Raw genomic sequence first — 14,066 nt, 5'->3', positions numbered from 1 at the left:
TCTCATCTAAAACCACGGCACCATTTAAAAAAATCATCTCAACTCATTTTCTACTTGGCAAAACATCATTCAATGAGTGCAAGAATCTCCTCATTCTATACAGAACAGATTTTGATATTTAACTGATCAGCACGTCCAAAATAACAAGTACTTCTCACCTCCTTCTCTGCAATATAACATTTCTACCTTTTGTAAAAGGCATATATATACTGTTTATACTCAATTTACAAAATAATCTATATTTCCAATTCTGAAATCTGTAAATCTACCATATTTCTCTGAGATGCTATCCATACCCACCTTCTCCCAAATTATTCTTCTCTGTTTAATCCTTCTTTCACCTTAACTTCTTTTTTCATTTCATTTAGTTTTTTCATTCTGTTCCAATTCATTTCAAGTTTAGAGAAAAGATTTCCCAACCTGCAATAACTTCCAAACTCACCCAGTCATGGAGATTTGCCTGCAGCACAGAAATCTGCCTGCCAGACACAAAAATCCTAATGTAGTATTAAAAATGCTGAAAAATTTCTCTAGTTTTCTTGCAGAAGGGTTTTTTTTTGTTTGTATAATTTTGAAAGAGGCAGGAAAATTCCACTTAAGACCAGTAAGATGGTACACAAGATAAACTATTTGAAAATTGGATATTACTAATGAAATGGAAAACATCTGTAGTACCTCTCAGGCTTTTCCATCTAATGTATCTGTGACAAGGTGAGTTATAAACAGATCAGTTTTCTTTGAAAGTAATGTCAAAATCCCACACTAGGAGCATGTCATTTTCTACAGATCTCTAGGAAAGCTTTATATAGATTTTGCTTTAGCTTGGCAAAAGCGTGGGACTGCCTTCAGGAAGACGGTGTTTTTTTCATCTTTACAGATCACAACACCAGTTAAAAGAACCCACGTTATATGAAATAGAATAGGCCATGCCCAACCCACGGAGGATTGTTGCTATAAGCGAAGCAAGCCGAGTTACTTGCAGGAATGATTAATACAAAGCCCCGATGGACTGACATTCAAGGTTTAAGTGGGAAAGTGTATTCTTACATCTACACTACCAATCACCCAGAAAATGGTTGACTGTGGTTCTAACACACTAAGTGAAATCACAAAGTCTGTGAAGGCAGAGGAAAGAAAAAACAATAGGAGACTTCAAATATTCTTCTCCTGATTGGGTAAATTTAATGCTGGGAATTGTGATGAGAACAAACAGATGCTACAGACATCATAAAAGTACTACTTAAGAGAAAAGCTACCTTGTTCAATGCTATGAGTGGCTAAACAGAGTAGTAGAACGGAAAACTCAGGAATCAACATGGCAAATTATAAAAATCATTAACAGTATAAGAAAGTAAACAAAGTATAGTTGTTTGTTGTTACTTCTAGTACAAGGGGATAATGAGTAAAACTTTCTGGTTTGAATAGATTCAAAACAAATAAGGTATTTCTCAAAATGTGCAATTCCAGCATTAAATTCATTTTGATCAAACACTGTAGGTGTTAAAAGTTTACAATTCAAAGGCCATTAGACCATTTCAAGGAAGATTAAAATTCATCAACGGCTACCCACAAAGATACCACATAATACTCTCAGAATCCCAAATCACACATTGTTGGAAATCGGAGAATATACCAGGGTAGTATCACCAGAATATGCAGTTTTCCCTAGACATCCACTACAAGCCAGTCTTGGAGATACATGAGGCTAGATAAATCTTTGATTTGATATGGTGTGAATATTTTTACAAGAATATTTAAAATGTTAAACAAATAATGTTTTAAATGTTATTAAAGGGTTTGTGTTACAAAACACAGAAAGACCAAATTTTAAAAGGGCTAACTATCCTACATTTACTTTAAAAAAACAAATTTTAGAACTCATTGTTAATAAAACAGTAACTTCTTGAGTATTTGGTTTAACAGGATAAATAGCAACTCAGACAGGAGAAATATCAGGCAATCGTTCTGTGGAAGAAAATGGAATGATAGCTTCATCAAGTACTTGTCTGTGGTTCTGAGGATAAAATTGGTCAAGTACTTTTGGCTCTCAAGAGCTTATAAAAATTTCAAGTGTATATGGGGGGAAAATAATTCCATTTTTATTTACATCATTGTACATCTCAAGCAATTAATGGTGTATAGTAATTATTTTCAAGTACATTGTTCTTGTAGCACCTTCACATTGCTTTATGCAAATGATTTTAAAGTACCGACACTTTAAAGTTAACTTCCTTTAATAGTAAACCTGTTTTTACTTCCTGAAAATAAATAAAATTATGTCTAAAACAATTAATAGACTTAATATTTTAAAGAACAAGCAGTTCTGAAAATACTCTTAAATGTTTCAGAAAATAATGCAAAAGATAGCATGTTTTATTTGATTCTTATGAATCTCTGATGATGTCATTTTTCTTTTTATAAGTTAGGTCACAGTACAGTTAAATATAAAATGAAGATCTGAACAACTGAACTACAAACTATCTGAACAAACAGGAAGAACATTCTGAACTAACATTAAACAGTCAGCCTGCATCTCAAAAAGTGGGGTATCTAATTATATATGAGTTCTAACTACTCTTAGCTATTGGCTTTGCACTGTAATGTGCCTTTTATATTTTTTTCTTCTATTTCATACTCTTCTGGGAATGCAAAATGTCGAAGTATTTCAGTATTTCAAAGTCCGTACAAGATCTTTATATAAATTAAATTATAATAAATAAAAGACTAGCAGAAATATAAAAATAAATAGGGGAACAAAAAGGAAATATGACCACATTTTTAAAACTGTTCTATTTCTACAGTTTCTGAAAGACCTCCACATGCAGACGTATAACACAGATATCTGCCTGACAGGAAGCCAAGATGTAATGTCAATATTTATCCTTATTTAATTTTATATAGCTGTTCATGAGTTTCCATACTGTAAACTAAGCTCAGGACTACCAAGATGGAAAGTATGAGCCTGAAGTTAGAGAAAAAATCATCAGCAGCCCACAAATCCAGTAATTCAAACCTGAGATGAATCATAACATACATGGTCATTAACACCATCTGATACTGAATATCAAAATAAGAGCCCACCAAACTTAAGAGGTATGGGAGAGCAGTACCAATAAATATATTTTATTAAGCAGGAAATGGGAAAATATCTAAATAATAATGATTAGTGTTATTATTAAATTATGCTATTATACAGTGAAGATCCTTTATCTAAGAATACTATGTTACATTTTTTTTACCAGAGGAAGACATTTATTTTAATTTACTAGTTATCCCCTGAGATTTACTGTGATTTCTTGCCTCACATTTGATTGGATTTACCAGTAAAGAGTCCCTTGCATTTTCCAGTGGGTAAGCACATCAAAACATAGTCTATTGACAATTGGCTAATTTGCATTTTCTTCCCTACAATTTTAGATTAGTTCTTGTCTCCCTTCTAGGGGACACCAAGAATGGTTGACTACTTTCTTTTAACATCACCTTCCAATACAATACAATAAGATATCTCTTCTGTCTCTTTGAAAGGGCTTACCCTGGATGTTCGGAGTGAAAAAGAATGGACTCCTCTATTCTCCCCAACAGCTCTTGGAATTATCTCTATAGCAATCTTTCAAGCTAATTTTCTTTTTAAATTTCACTACATGCAGTTAAGAGGGAAATCACCTCCCATTCATCAGAACCCAGCTACCATCCACAGAAATCCCAGTCACAGCACTGACACAGGTGCTAGGCATGGACTGAAAGTCGAAGGTCAGTAGAGGCAGCAGCATACAACAGTATAGTGGCAAAAGAAGAATGGAGATACCACAAAGTGGTAACCTTCAGTGATTCTTGAATGTAGGCTCGAAAGACACAGCTTTTAACTGTTGTGAAATAAAGCAGTGTGGACTTAACGTAAACAGTGGAAAATCTTCCACGTATGAATGCAAAGGGTCTCCTGATTCCATAGGAGACTGAAGATGAAAAGGCTACAAACAGCTATGAAATCTTCTCAAAATAATGAGAAACAAATAAGATACTGGTGGCAACTATCATTGAAGCTTTTTGTATTAAATGTAGGAGTTTTCTGTCACTCCTTATAAAACAATTTGTTATTTCAAACTCCTGTTTCAGGTACTAAGGAAATCAAACCACTATCAGGAAAAAGTTTTGTTGAATAAGAACAAAGTAACATTAAAAGCAAATGCTAAGTTGAAAGTAAAGTATCACCTACAGTAAGCTATTTCTCAGGTTTAATTTAATCCTGTAGCTCTATTATAAAACATCAATACAAAATATGCAGTATTATTTAGTGAAGAAAAAAAGTTCTGCTAAGTACTTGCTATTATAAATAATTAGGAATATACAATCCTTAATGCATCAGTTGAATGGAAAATAGTATTGTGAGAAAGGAAGTAAAATTAAAATTTATTTACTGCTAAATGCATAGCGCAGAAAATGTGGTTAGTGTCACAAATTCATTTAGACTCCATTAAAGAGAAGGCAGAATATTTACATAAAAATAAGGGTCTGCTTCAATGCCTTAATCAGGAAACCAAATTGTGCATACTACACATGAAGCTACAATTGATTGTAAGCATATAAAAATGTTTTGTTGTTAAATTAACAGGGAAGGTTCAGTTAAAAACCACTGCTTCAATGCAATGCAATGTAGCACATACAAAATGACTAAAGGAAACAGTAAAGAGAACACCAACCTAATTAAAATTATAATTAAAAAAAAGACGGAAGTGTAGCTCCAATATCATCAGGAGAAATAATGTGCATCCATGTCAAAGTTATTTTGCTACAGCAAAAAAGATTAATCAATGAAAAAATAAACATATGCTATCTTTGCTCATCTTGCCCCCGTAATGCCTTCTGGTTATTTTAAAGCTTTAAAAGGTACGTACTTACAGATTAGAAACTTGAATAGCCCAATACCATAATTTCAAATGAAAGGACACCTTCCATGACTTAAATTTAAGGTCCTTGTTAACTTGCTATTTCCAACATGCTTTCAATAACAAATTCATCAATGGAGTGGAGATTTTCTCCTCGTGTATTTTTGCTTGTCATGCAGAGTTATGGCCCCAGAATAGCATTATGCTTTTTCTTGGCAATTTACAGTTTCAAGTTATTTTAGATCCAGTTCAGAGCAAGCTAAGCAAGTCTACTTTTGGCTCAACCACCTACTGACCCAGATTCACTCTAAAAAGTGTACCTATGTATGTTGAAAATTAAAAAAAATGCTCACGAAGCAAAACTCATCACTATAGCTAATATACGCAGCATTATATTTAATGGCATCTACATTATCTACAATTCTTTTTTCACAGTATGAAACATGAAATTCACTCCACTGTTACGGGTTATCACAATGACTTATCACTAAATGTGAAACACTTAAAAAGCCTGTTACACTGTACATGCAACTTAGATTGAATCTTCACATTGTTAGTTTCTCTTAAAAGTAAAGTAAATTTAAATAAGTTAGTATTTTTAAGATTTCACTAACAAAAATTATCTTAGGAAAGCATGCTACTCTAAGTAATGTTAACCTGCTCTGCTCTAATAAAAATAAAATTTTAAAAAACCCCAAAACCAACCGACTTTCTGATTCTAGTTCCTATGTTACAATGATGCAGTAGCACAGCCTTTGACAAAGGATTAGAGCCTAAAGAAATTATTCTTTTAGGATATTAAAATAAAACTAAGGATAATATGACAAAAACAACACTTAAATGACTCTGCAGTGCTTGATACAAGTATGCAAATGTTGCAAATACTATTCATGGGGTCTGCAATGCATCCTTTACAAAGGCTTATATATTATTTGATTAATGAAATACTGTCTTCATAATCTGAACTCGGTCATATAGATAAGATTTCTTCAGTCAAATCCTACGCCCTAATACTTCAGGTGACCATGTCATAGAAACCTTTTCATGTTACACCTAAAAAAAATGGATTTCCTTTCCCCATTATTGGAAGGCTGTTTAAAAACTCGTTCTTCCAATGCTTAAAAGCCTTCTTTAATTTCCAAACTAAGTTTATATTTTGTTAATTTATACTTTTGTTTTCTCACAGTAGTATAAACTCGGTTTAGAGAGCTCAGTTACTGCCCTATTCTGTACACAGTGCTGTATCTACAGAAAGCAGCCATATCGCTTGTCAGACTTATACGCTATTCCGAGTATGATGCACTAGTTTACAAGCACTTCAGTGCAAGAAGCTTACAAATTCTCCACATCCTGCACCAGCTCCCATTCCAGTTAAGTCTCTTCAGAACATCGGGAATCAGAATTGTATATAGGACACAACAAGATGGTCCCAGTGTACTGTATGAAACAAATACTTGCTTTTCTCTCTTGGACCGGCTTTCTGTGATATATCCTAGGACTGGATTTGTCTTTTTCATGGACACATTACTCTGGCAGTCAGCACCCATTTTGCAAGGACCTAATACCTGCAAATCTTTTTGCATCTATATGTCTTCAAATTGATAAGCTCCCATCTTATATATAGAAATTCTTATTTTTAGTCCTTTTAACTTTAAAGAGACTTTATCCAATTTAGTTCCAAACTTTTTAGAATATTGACTGGAAACAATTTAGAAAGCATTTCATTCACCTATAACTTTTCAATTACCTTTATTAATATAAATAATATATCTTATTTTCTTCTTTCAGAGAACAGAAACCCATCCACAGAACACGTTTTCATGTTTGTATTCTAAAAGTATCCAAAATTAAAATTCCTTTAGTTTTCCATTCAAATTCACTGTTTCAGTTATATGATTTTATTTTTCTATCCATAAACACTATCCATCCCCTGCTTTCTCTGGAACAAGGACATAAATTTTGTAGTATTCCATATGTATACTTTATTATTGTGTAATTTACTTCTCTTTTCTTCTTAACTTCTGTTCACATCTGTCACAGGACATAAGGAAACATAATAACGAGACTTGCTTACTATTTATTCCTACAGCCACACCTTCATCTTTACTACTGTTTCTGTAAAAGCCTAATTTTATATCTGTATGGCTTGCTCTGAGCAATTTGGGTGACCTTCTCTTCATATACTTCCTTATAATTTTACATAAATAAATATGATCTGCTCATCTGACATAATCAGCAGATTATTCTCAAATTAAGCATTTTCCTAATGGAATTCACCATGTTTTTCAATATCATTGCAAGCAGAGATTTATTCAATACTGAAGCATTCAAATATTGTAATTGTGGATCTTCACCACAGAAAACTCCTTGACAGGAAGAGATGGTACTGAGAGACTTCCTTAACCATGTGAAAGCTACAGGCCCACTCATTTCATTTGGTTAGAAAACAAAATCATAACCAACAAGAACAAGCTTAGGAGAAAGATGCAATGTGTTTTATCCTTCCTGAAATTTGGTTAGAGAGATTCTGCTACTGAATGTTAGAGCTTGATGACTTTTCAGACTTACATAGCTTACAAAGAAGGTAAATTACCAGTAGATTATCCTACTGTATCCAGCATTGGTGTGGCCTCACCTTGAGAACTTGTGCAGTTCTGGGCCCCACAGTTTAAGAAGGATGTGAAGGTCCTCGAATGCATCCAGAGAGGGGCAACAAAGCTGGTGAAAGGACTGGAAGGAATGTCCTGTGAGGCTGTGGACTTTGGGCTTGTCTAGTTTGGAGAAAAGGAGGTTGAGGGGTGACCTTACTGATTTCTACAGCTCCCGGAGGAGAAGAAATGGAGAGGGAGGTGCTGAGCTCTTCTCCCTGTATTCAGTAATAGGATACATGGGAATGGTTAAAGGCTGTGTCAGGGGAGGTACAGACTGGACGTTAGGAAGCATTTCTTTACTGAAAAGGTGGTCAAACACTGGAACAGGCTTCCTAGAAAAGTGGTCGATGCCCCGAGCCTGTCAGTGTTGAAGAGGCATTTGGACAATGCCCTTAATACCATGCTTTAACTTTTGGTCAGCCCTGAATTGGTCAGGCAGTTAGACTAGATGATCATCGTAGATCCCTTCCAACTGAAATATTCTATTCCATTTCATTCCATTCCTTTCCATTCCATTCCATTTTATTTGTACAAACTGAAACACAAGATTCTGTTTAAGCCTAACAATATACTTTTTAGTGTGAGGGTGGTCAAACACTGGAACAGGCTGGGCAGGTTAGTGAAGCCTCCATCCTTGGAGAATGGACGCAGATCTGAGCAACCTGCTCCATTTGACCCTACTTTAAGCAGCAGAGTTGGACTAGGAGATCTCCAGAGATACTTTCCAATGTCAGCTATTCTGTGATTCCATGAAATAACAGAACTCCACAGGAATTTAATTTAATCAGCACTTTTTACAGCTCTTCGTATGAAAAAAAAATAATCATTTCTAAAGTGCACAACATGTAAATGTATAATGTATATGTTACGGTTTGAGAAACCCATAACAATTTATTGTCATTTAGACAATTATTCTGTCACCTGATGACCCCTCCCCACCCAGGAAGGGGAATTGCGCAAAGCAAGGAAACATGAAATATAACTAGGTTTAATAGGATAAGACTAAATAATTAACAATAATACTAAAGAACTAGTATTGATACTGATACCAATATTAAATATACAAGAATTATACTCGGCCAGTTATATCAACAGGAAGCTGTGCTCTCCCAGCAGTGGACAGCAAATGTCGGACACTGCGAGTGCTACAGCTTCAGAAGGAAGGGAAGGGCTCAGGGGTCTGGCACCAGGCAAGAAGTTCTCTGGACTGCCGCCATCAAGGGATAGAGAGAACTACGCAGCAAACTTCCTAATTTATATTGAATGTGAATTTCATGGTATGAAATAATCCCCGTGGCCAGCTTAAGACAAGTGCCGAGGTCTCGCTGCTCCTCATCCCTGTACCTCGCAAGGCTTGAAAACACTGAGAACTTGAATCTCACGTAGCCTAACTAACTATAAAGTAAATATTTCCATGAATTCAGACACTAGAGTCTTCTAAAAGTGCGGTTTTCCCAAGCATTAGAAATTAGTCCTGTGTTGCTCAAACCAGGACAGTATATTATCTTTCACATAAATAGCAGTAAATATCATAACTTAAAAAACATATCTGAAGAACAGCTTACCCTCTCCATGACAGCAGGAAATAAACACAACTGCATCATGGGCTTGGAGGTTAACAAATAATTCCACTAGTCCAGCAGCAAGTGAAATTAATAACTGTTTAAAAGAAAAAAGATCCCTTTAGTTTCCACAAACAAGTGTGTTTCACATTCTGTAAGAACATCTTCCTTTTGATTTGCCCTTGTATCATAACATAGAGAAAGAAGCTAATTCTTCACCTTAAAATATTGCATTTTCTACTTCTTATTTAACTAATTATGGATTTCCACAAAGATCAATCACATAACGAAAATATTTTTAGCTAACATCTTTCATTATACTTAGATTAGACACAATGTGATCTAGCAATCAAATAATTGAATCAAAGAATATTTTAGGGTATGTATTGATGTAGTGACTAACTTGTACAAGCCAGTCTCATCAGGCCCCAGTTTCCCTTGTTAATATTTGCCAACCTCAAAATTATGTTTGAGGTTGAATTCATTAATATTTACAGATACTATCAAATTTGCAGCTGAAAGATGCTATAAATCTTGAGCGCAAGATATAAATATGCATATTCAATTAAAGTAATCAGCCATTTAGCAGCTTTGTCAAAAAATTGTTTCCCCATTTCTAAGCATTACTCCCTGTTCAAAATACCAGTCAAAACTTTTGAAATTGAAAAGAAAAAACACCAAGGATAGAATATTTATTTTTAACCTTATTTTTTATAAAATGAATACAAGAGTATTCATATATATTCTTTCATGTATGTTACGGTTTATAAAAATTATAAACATATCAAGGAAACCTTGCAAAGAAAATTAGTTTTCTTTTAATCAAAATATTAAAAGATACTAGAATAATCCCTTAATGCAACTGAGGAAATCACAAATCCGGAGAAAACAAAATACAAATAAATTTAATAGCCCTTTAAAAGATATCCATAGCAGAAGAATAAAACTCCCAAAATTTCAAGAAAATTCCTGCTATCCTGCAAAAAACATAAGCTCTCTTCATAACTTCTTAACCTAAAACCATAATTCAGCTCTCATAACAAAATCATTCTTTGTTCATTTTAGTATTTATTAGAGACAATATACATATTGTGCCAAGTCTTGCCTTTTGTGAATTCTAGTAATACCTTTAGTTGTATATAGCTTCACACCTTTTAGAAGTGTGCTCTGTTCCTTTTGACAGACAGTATTAGGGGGCAGGAAGCATTCTGTTTCCTGGTTCACAATCATTATAATGCTTAAGATGAATGGGTCAGGTAGGGCTTCCCAGAGAAAGTATTCCTTGGAGATATCCTGACCATGCTCAGGTCCTAGAGGTTCAAGAAATTGTACAGTATCGCAGTCAAGAAAATTGCAGTACAGGAGCTTGCAGCCCAAGCAAAGAAATTGCATCAAGGAGCAGGGTATAGGCTGCCTGACTTTACATGAGAGGAAAAAATTCCAACAGATCAGAGGGCACTGTGCAGTTCACAGCTTAAAGTCACTGAATTAACTGTAATGAACGAGAAGCAACAGTATACTCACAATGACAATGTGGGCAGGGAAAAAGTTGTTAAAAAAATAATTACTTTTATTCTGTCTTCCCTATCCACTGAGTTTGCAATACTTAGAATGTGAATTATGCTGTTATTCTAATAAAACTTGTCACTTTTTTAATTAAAAAAAACATTTGGTCTCCTTTGAGAAGGAAATTATAAAGAGAAAGCCTAGGCAGAACCTCATCAAAATTATAGCCAATCCAGGGTCCTATGCCCCTGTAGTTATTAAATTTATTTCCATTTATAAAAAAGAAAAACAAAACTCGGAGAAGAAAAAAGTTCAGTATTACTACTAATTCTACTTCAACAACATGGCTTTTGGTCAGAGATTAGGAAAAAAACCACAAAAAACCCGCCCCAATTTAAGTAATTTTAATATCACAGACCAAACATTCTGAAAATTATGCTATATGAACACCTAGTGGTTCAGTTATCGCAATGGCAGTGGTTCAGAAAGATCCATACCAACAGCACTTGGTGTTTTTTTATGTTGAAGGTATACACAGAACACTGTCCTTGAAACAGGTTAACATGAGTTAAGAACTAATCAGAAGTAAGAACTTTTTTAAACTAGATAAAAGACTTACACCAACAATAAAAACAAATATTGTCCGAAAATATTAAGCACTCCTTTGGTTTAGATACAGTAATAAATACAAGTGCTTATAATTTTTGTAACATATTACATTTGAAGGCTTGAAAAAAGATATAGTAATTTCTAAATTCTTTTAGAATTGATGCAATTCTAAACAGAAGAGGGAATTGTACCTTGAAAGGAAAGGAGCTGCTTACTTGTCAAACAGATGCAAGATTCTCTGTCAAACACTTAAGACAAAAAGCAACTGGTGATTTTCCTTTTAGAAAGATAAAAGACTCAATTGCAGAAACAATATGCTCCACGGAAATTATATGTATGAACTTATTTTAATAAGCAATGGATAAAAAGGTCTTCAGTTTTACAGTCCCTTTTAACTATTAAGATAATACATTAACCAGAAGCACAGAAAAGCAAGAAGTTACCTTTGTCTTATCTGAACTAACCAAGCATCTTTGTAAGATAAAAATTATCTTAGCAAACGAACAGGACAATCATATAAGAAAGCAGGTTTATTTATTCTTGTTTACTTACTGTATTGACTCCATGCAACCCTAACCTAATATAGCCATAGTCAAGAATGAATAATAAAAGTTCAAACATCAAGTCTAACAACAAGGATGATCTTCCTCCAGAGTTAATAATCGGAGTTAATATGTTAATAATCTACTGATAGCTCCTGCTCATTCAAAAAGAAAACAGGAAGAGTGAGAATCTGTGGAAGCAATATAGTAAAAAGAACAGACTACGGAATTTAGCAGGACGTAACGTTAAAAAAAGAAAGGATTTCTGACATTGAATTGCTTCTTACACTTGCAAACAAAAGCATAACACAGGAGTTTAATCTAGATAAATTCAGCTCATGAGGAAGGGGAAAGGAGTTCCTAAACATGTATGTGTATAACAGCTAAAAGAATCAGCCATTGAAACAGATGATTTAATGAGGTAATGGATTCTCAGTCACTCATTCCCTTTAAATGGAAGAACCAAAAATGCTTACAAAAAATACATAGTAGTTCAATGGAGTTGTTGAAAAGAATTGGGTTTTCTGCCTGCATTAGTCAGATGAGAGCTGATGAACAGAAATGCCCCATCCCTTTCTTAACAAAACTTAGAACTTATTATTTTTTTATTAGTGTACAGAACTTAATACTCCTAATTCTGTGAAACACTTCTGGAGATCAGTAAACCTCTAGAATAAAGAAGACCAATCTTTTCAGCCCATCAAGCTGCATACCAAAACCTTAACATGGTCAATAGCCACACAGTATAGCACGTATTCCAAAAAGATAAAGTGCTCAGAAATTTCCCTGAACAAGGCTTGGAACATCCCGCTGAACTTCACTGCTGCTGGATGACTTCTTCCAGCAGCTGGGGATTTCTATTAACCAACAGGCCCTGTGCCAGCATGACCCCACTACTGGTCACATGATATGATTCTAAAATGTGAGTTGTAGTTAAACTGCATGTAAGCTACAGATTTGCCATCACTTCTCTACAAGAATGGACCCCAAGGAACCCTAGCATGGCCTAGTTCAAATGTACTTGAACGTGTCTACTGATCTTGATGATTTTTCAGACAATCTCATCCACAACAGCCAAACTTTTGATTTTCTTTCTCCAAAAGCCACAAAAAAGCGTGATTTTAAAAAGAAGCTAATGCCCTCCAAATTTTATCAGACATTTCTCTTAAATCAAGCTGAACTTCTCATTAGGAGGTTAAAGAAGAAAACAGCTAATTTTCTAACATTGCTTACAATACACAACAATAAGGTAACATCTTTCATACTGCACGTGGTTCCACAGCCAAGAACTTCACAAAGCAAGGAGATGTTTCCTCCCTACCCCCAAAATATTACTTTGTTCCATAGTTTTGCATTAGAATCCAAGTTTATCAGAAGCAGACACACAAATGTTTTGCTTTCTCTTTCAGTGCTTTTCTGGGACCAAGGTACAGCTGCCTCATCTGCTTGGGGGAAGTGCAGCTTCTTATCGGTAGCATAATCTAGATACCTTGGGGAAGGAGCAGAATGGGACAAAAAAGATGGACAACCTTTATGGAAATTTGACCTCTCCATTCTTGTTGGTGCTGAAGCTCTCCACTAAACCTTCTCTTCCACCCACTTCCCAATGTCATTCCTTAATGGCTGCAAACATCAGAAGCAAGATCGGAGGTAAAATCTTTCTTCTTTTGGCTAGCATCAAAGCAACATGTAAAATCTAATAATCAAGAAACTTAACATCAGCCTGTTCACAACTCAGCTGGACATTTATAAATCAAGATGAAAAACAGGCAGAGAGCTGCTGAGTTTGTAATAGTTATGCAAAAATGCATGACGCTTGGCAGCCGTAAGAAAACTGGAGTGCTTTGAGTTTTGCAAACTCAAAGCGTAGTCAAGGCTATACAGTATTCAGAAGCTGGGGAAAAAAAGTCACGGAACAGAGCTAAAAGCCTTCTGTGTTACACATGGGAAGCTTGGAGACTGGATGATTTGACAACCCAGTAACAGAAATGCCAGAATACAATTTTGAGTGGGCCACATCAGGGAAAGAATGTCTGAAGTTATCATTATCTAAATAATGCCTTGCTTTGTGTCACCATTTTCTAATTTAAATTGAACAGTGTTTTATGCAGTGCTTTTATTAGAACAAGAAAAAATGTATTAAACACTGTAAATACTAATATTGCCATATGATAAAGAAGTATTTGCCTTAAGTTTGATTCCACTGTGTCACAATATATGTATCTCAACCTGTAAAAATTCCCCCTTGTCACTCCAATTTTCTTTTGTACACTATTCTGTTTTCAGAGATAAAAAACATTTACTTTAGGACAC

At 34.6% G+C, this 14,066-nt stretch overlaps 1 protein-coding gene across 4 annotated transcripts in view; it reads right to left on the bottom strand.

The window, feature by feature from the left end:
• FUT8 (fucosyltransferase 8) overlaps positions 1-14,066 on the bottom strand; it is a 130,214-nt gene that overhangs the window by 72,342 nt on the left and 43,806 nt on the right. For 2 of the 4 annotated variants that reach the window (XR_010070701.1, XM_063332099.1), the window contains exon 3: positions 9,100-9,193. The exons of 1 other annotated variant lie outside the window; for it this stretch is intronic. The gene's annotated coding sequence lies outside the window, so the exon portion shown is untranslated. Of the gene's footprint in view, positions 1-7,518; positions 7,675-9,099; positions 9,194-14,066 lie in introns of those variants that run through there. One more of the 4 variants, XR_010070702.1, reaches the window with a different exon arrangement.

The sequence above is a fragment of the Chroicocephalus ridibundus genome, chromosome 4 (assembly GCF_963924245.1).
Source record: "Chroicocephalus ridibundus chromosome 4, bChrRid1.1, whole genome shotgun sequence".
NCBI lineage: Eukaryota > Metazoa > Chordata > Aves > Charadriiformes > Laridae > Chroicocephalus > Chroicocephalus ridibundus.
The sequence above is the reverse complement of the archived record's forward strand: the minus strand, read 5'-3'. Positions and strand labels throughout refer to the sequence as shown.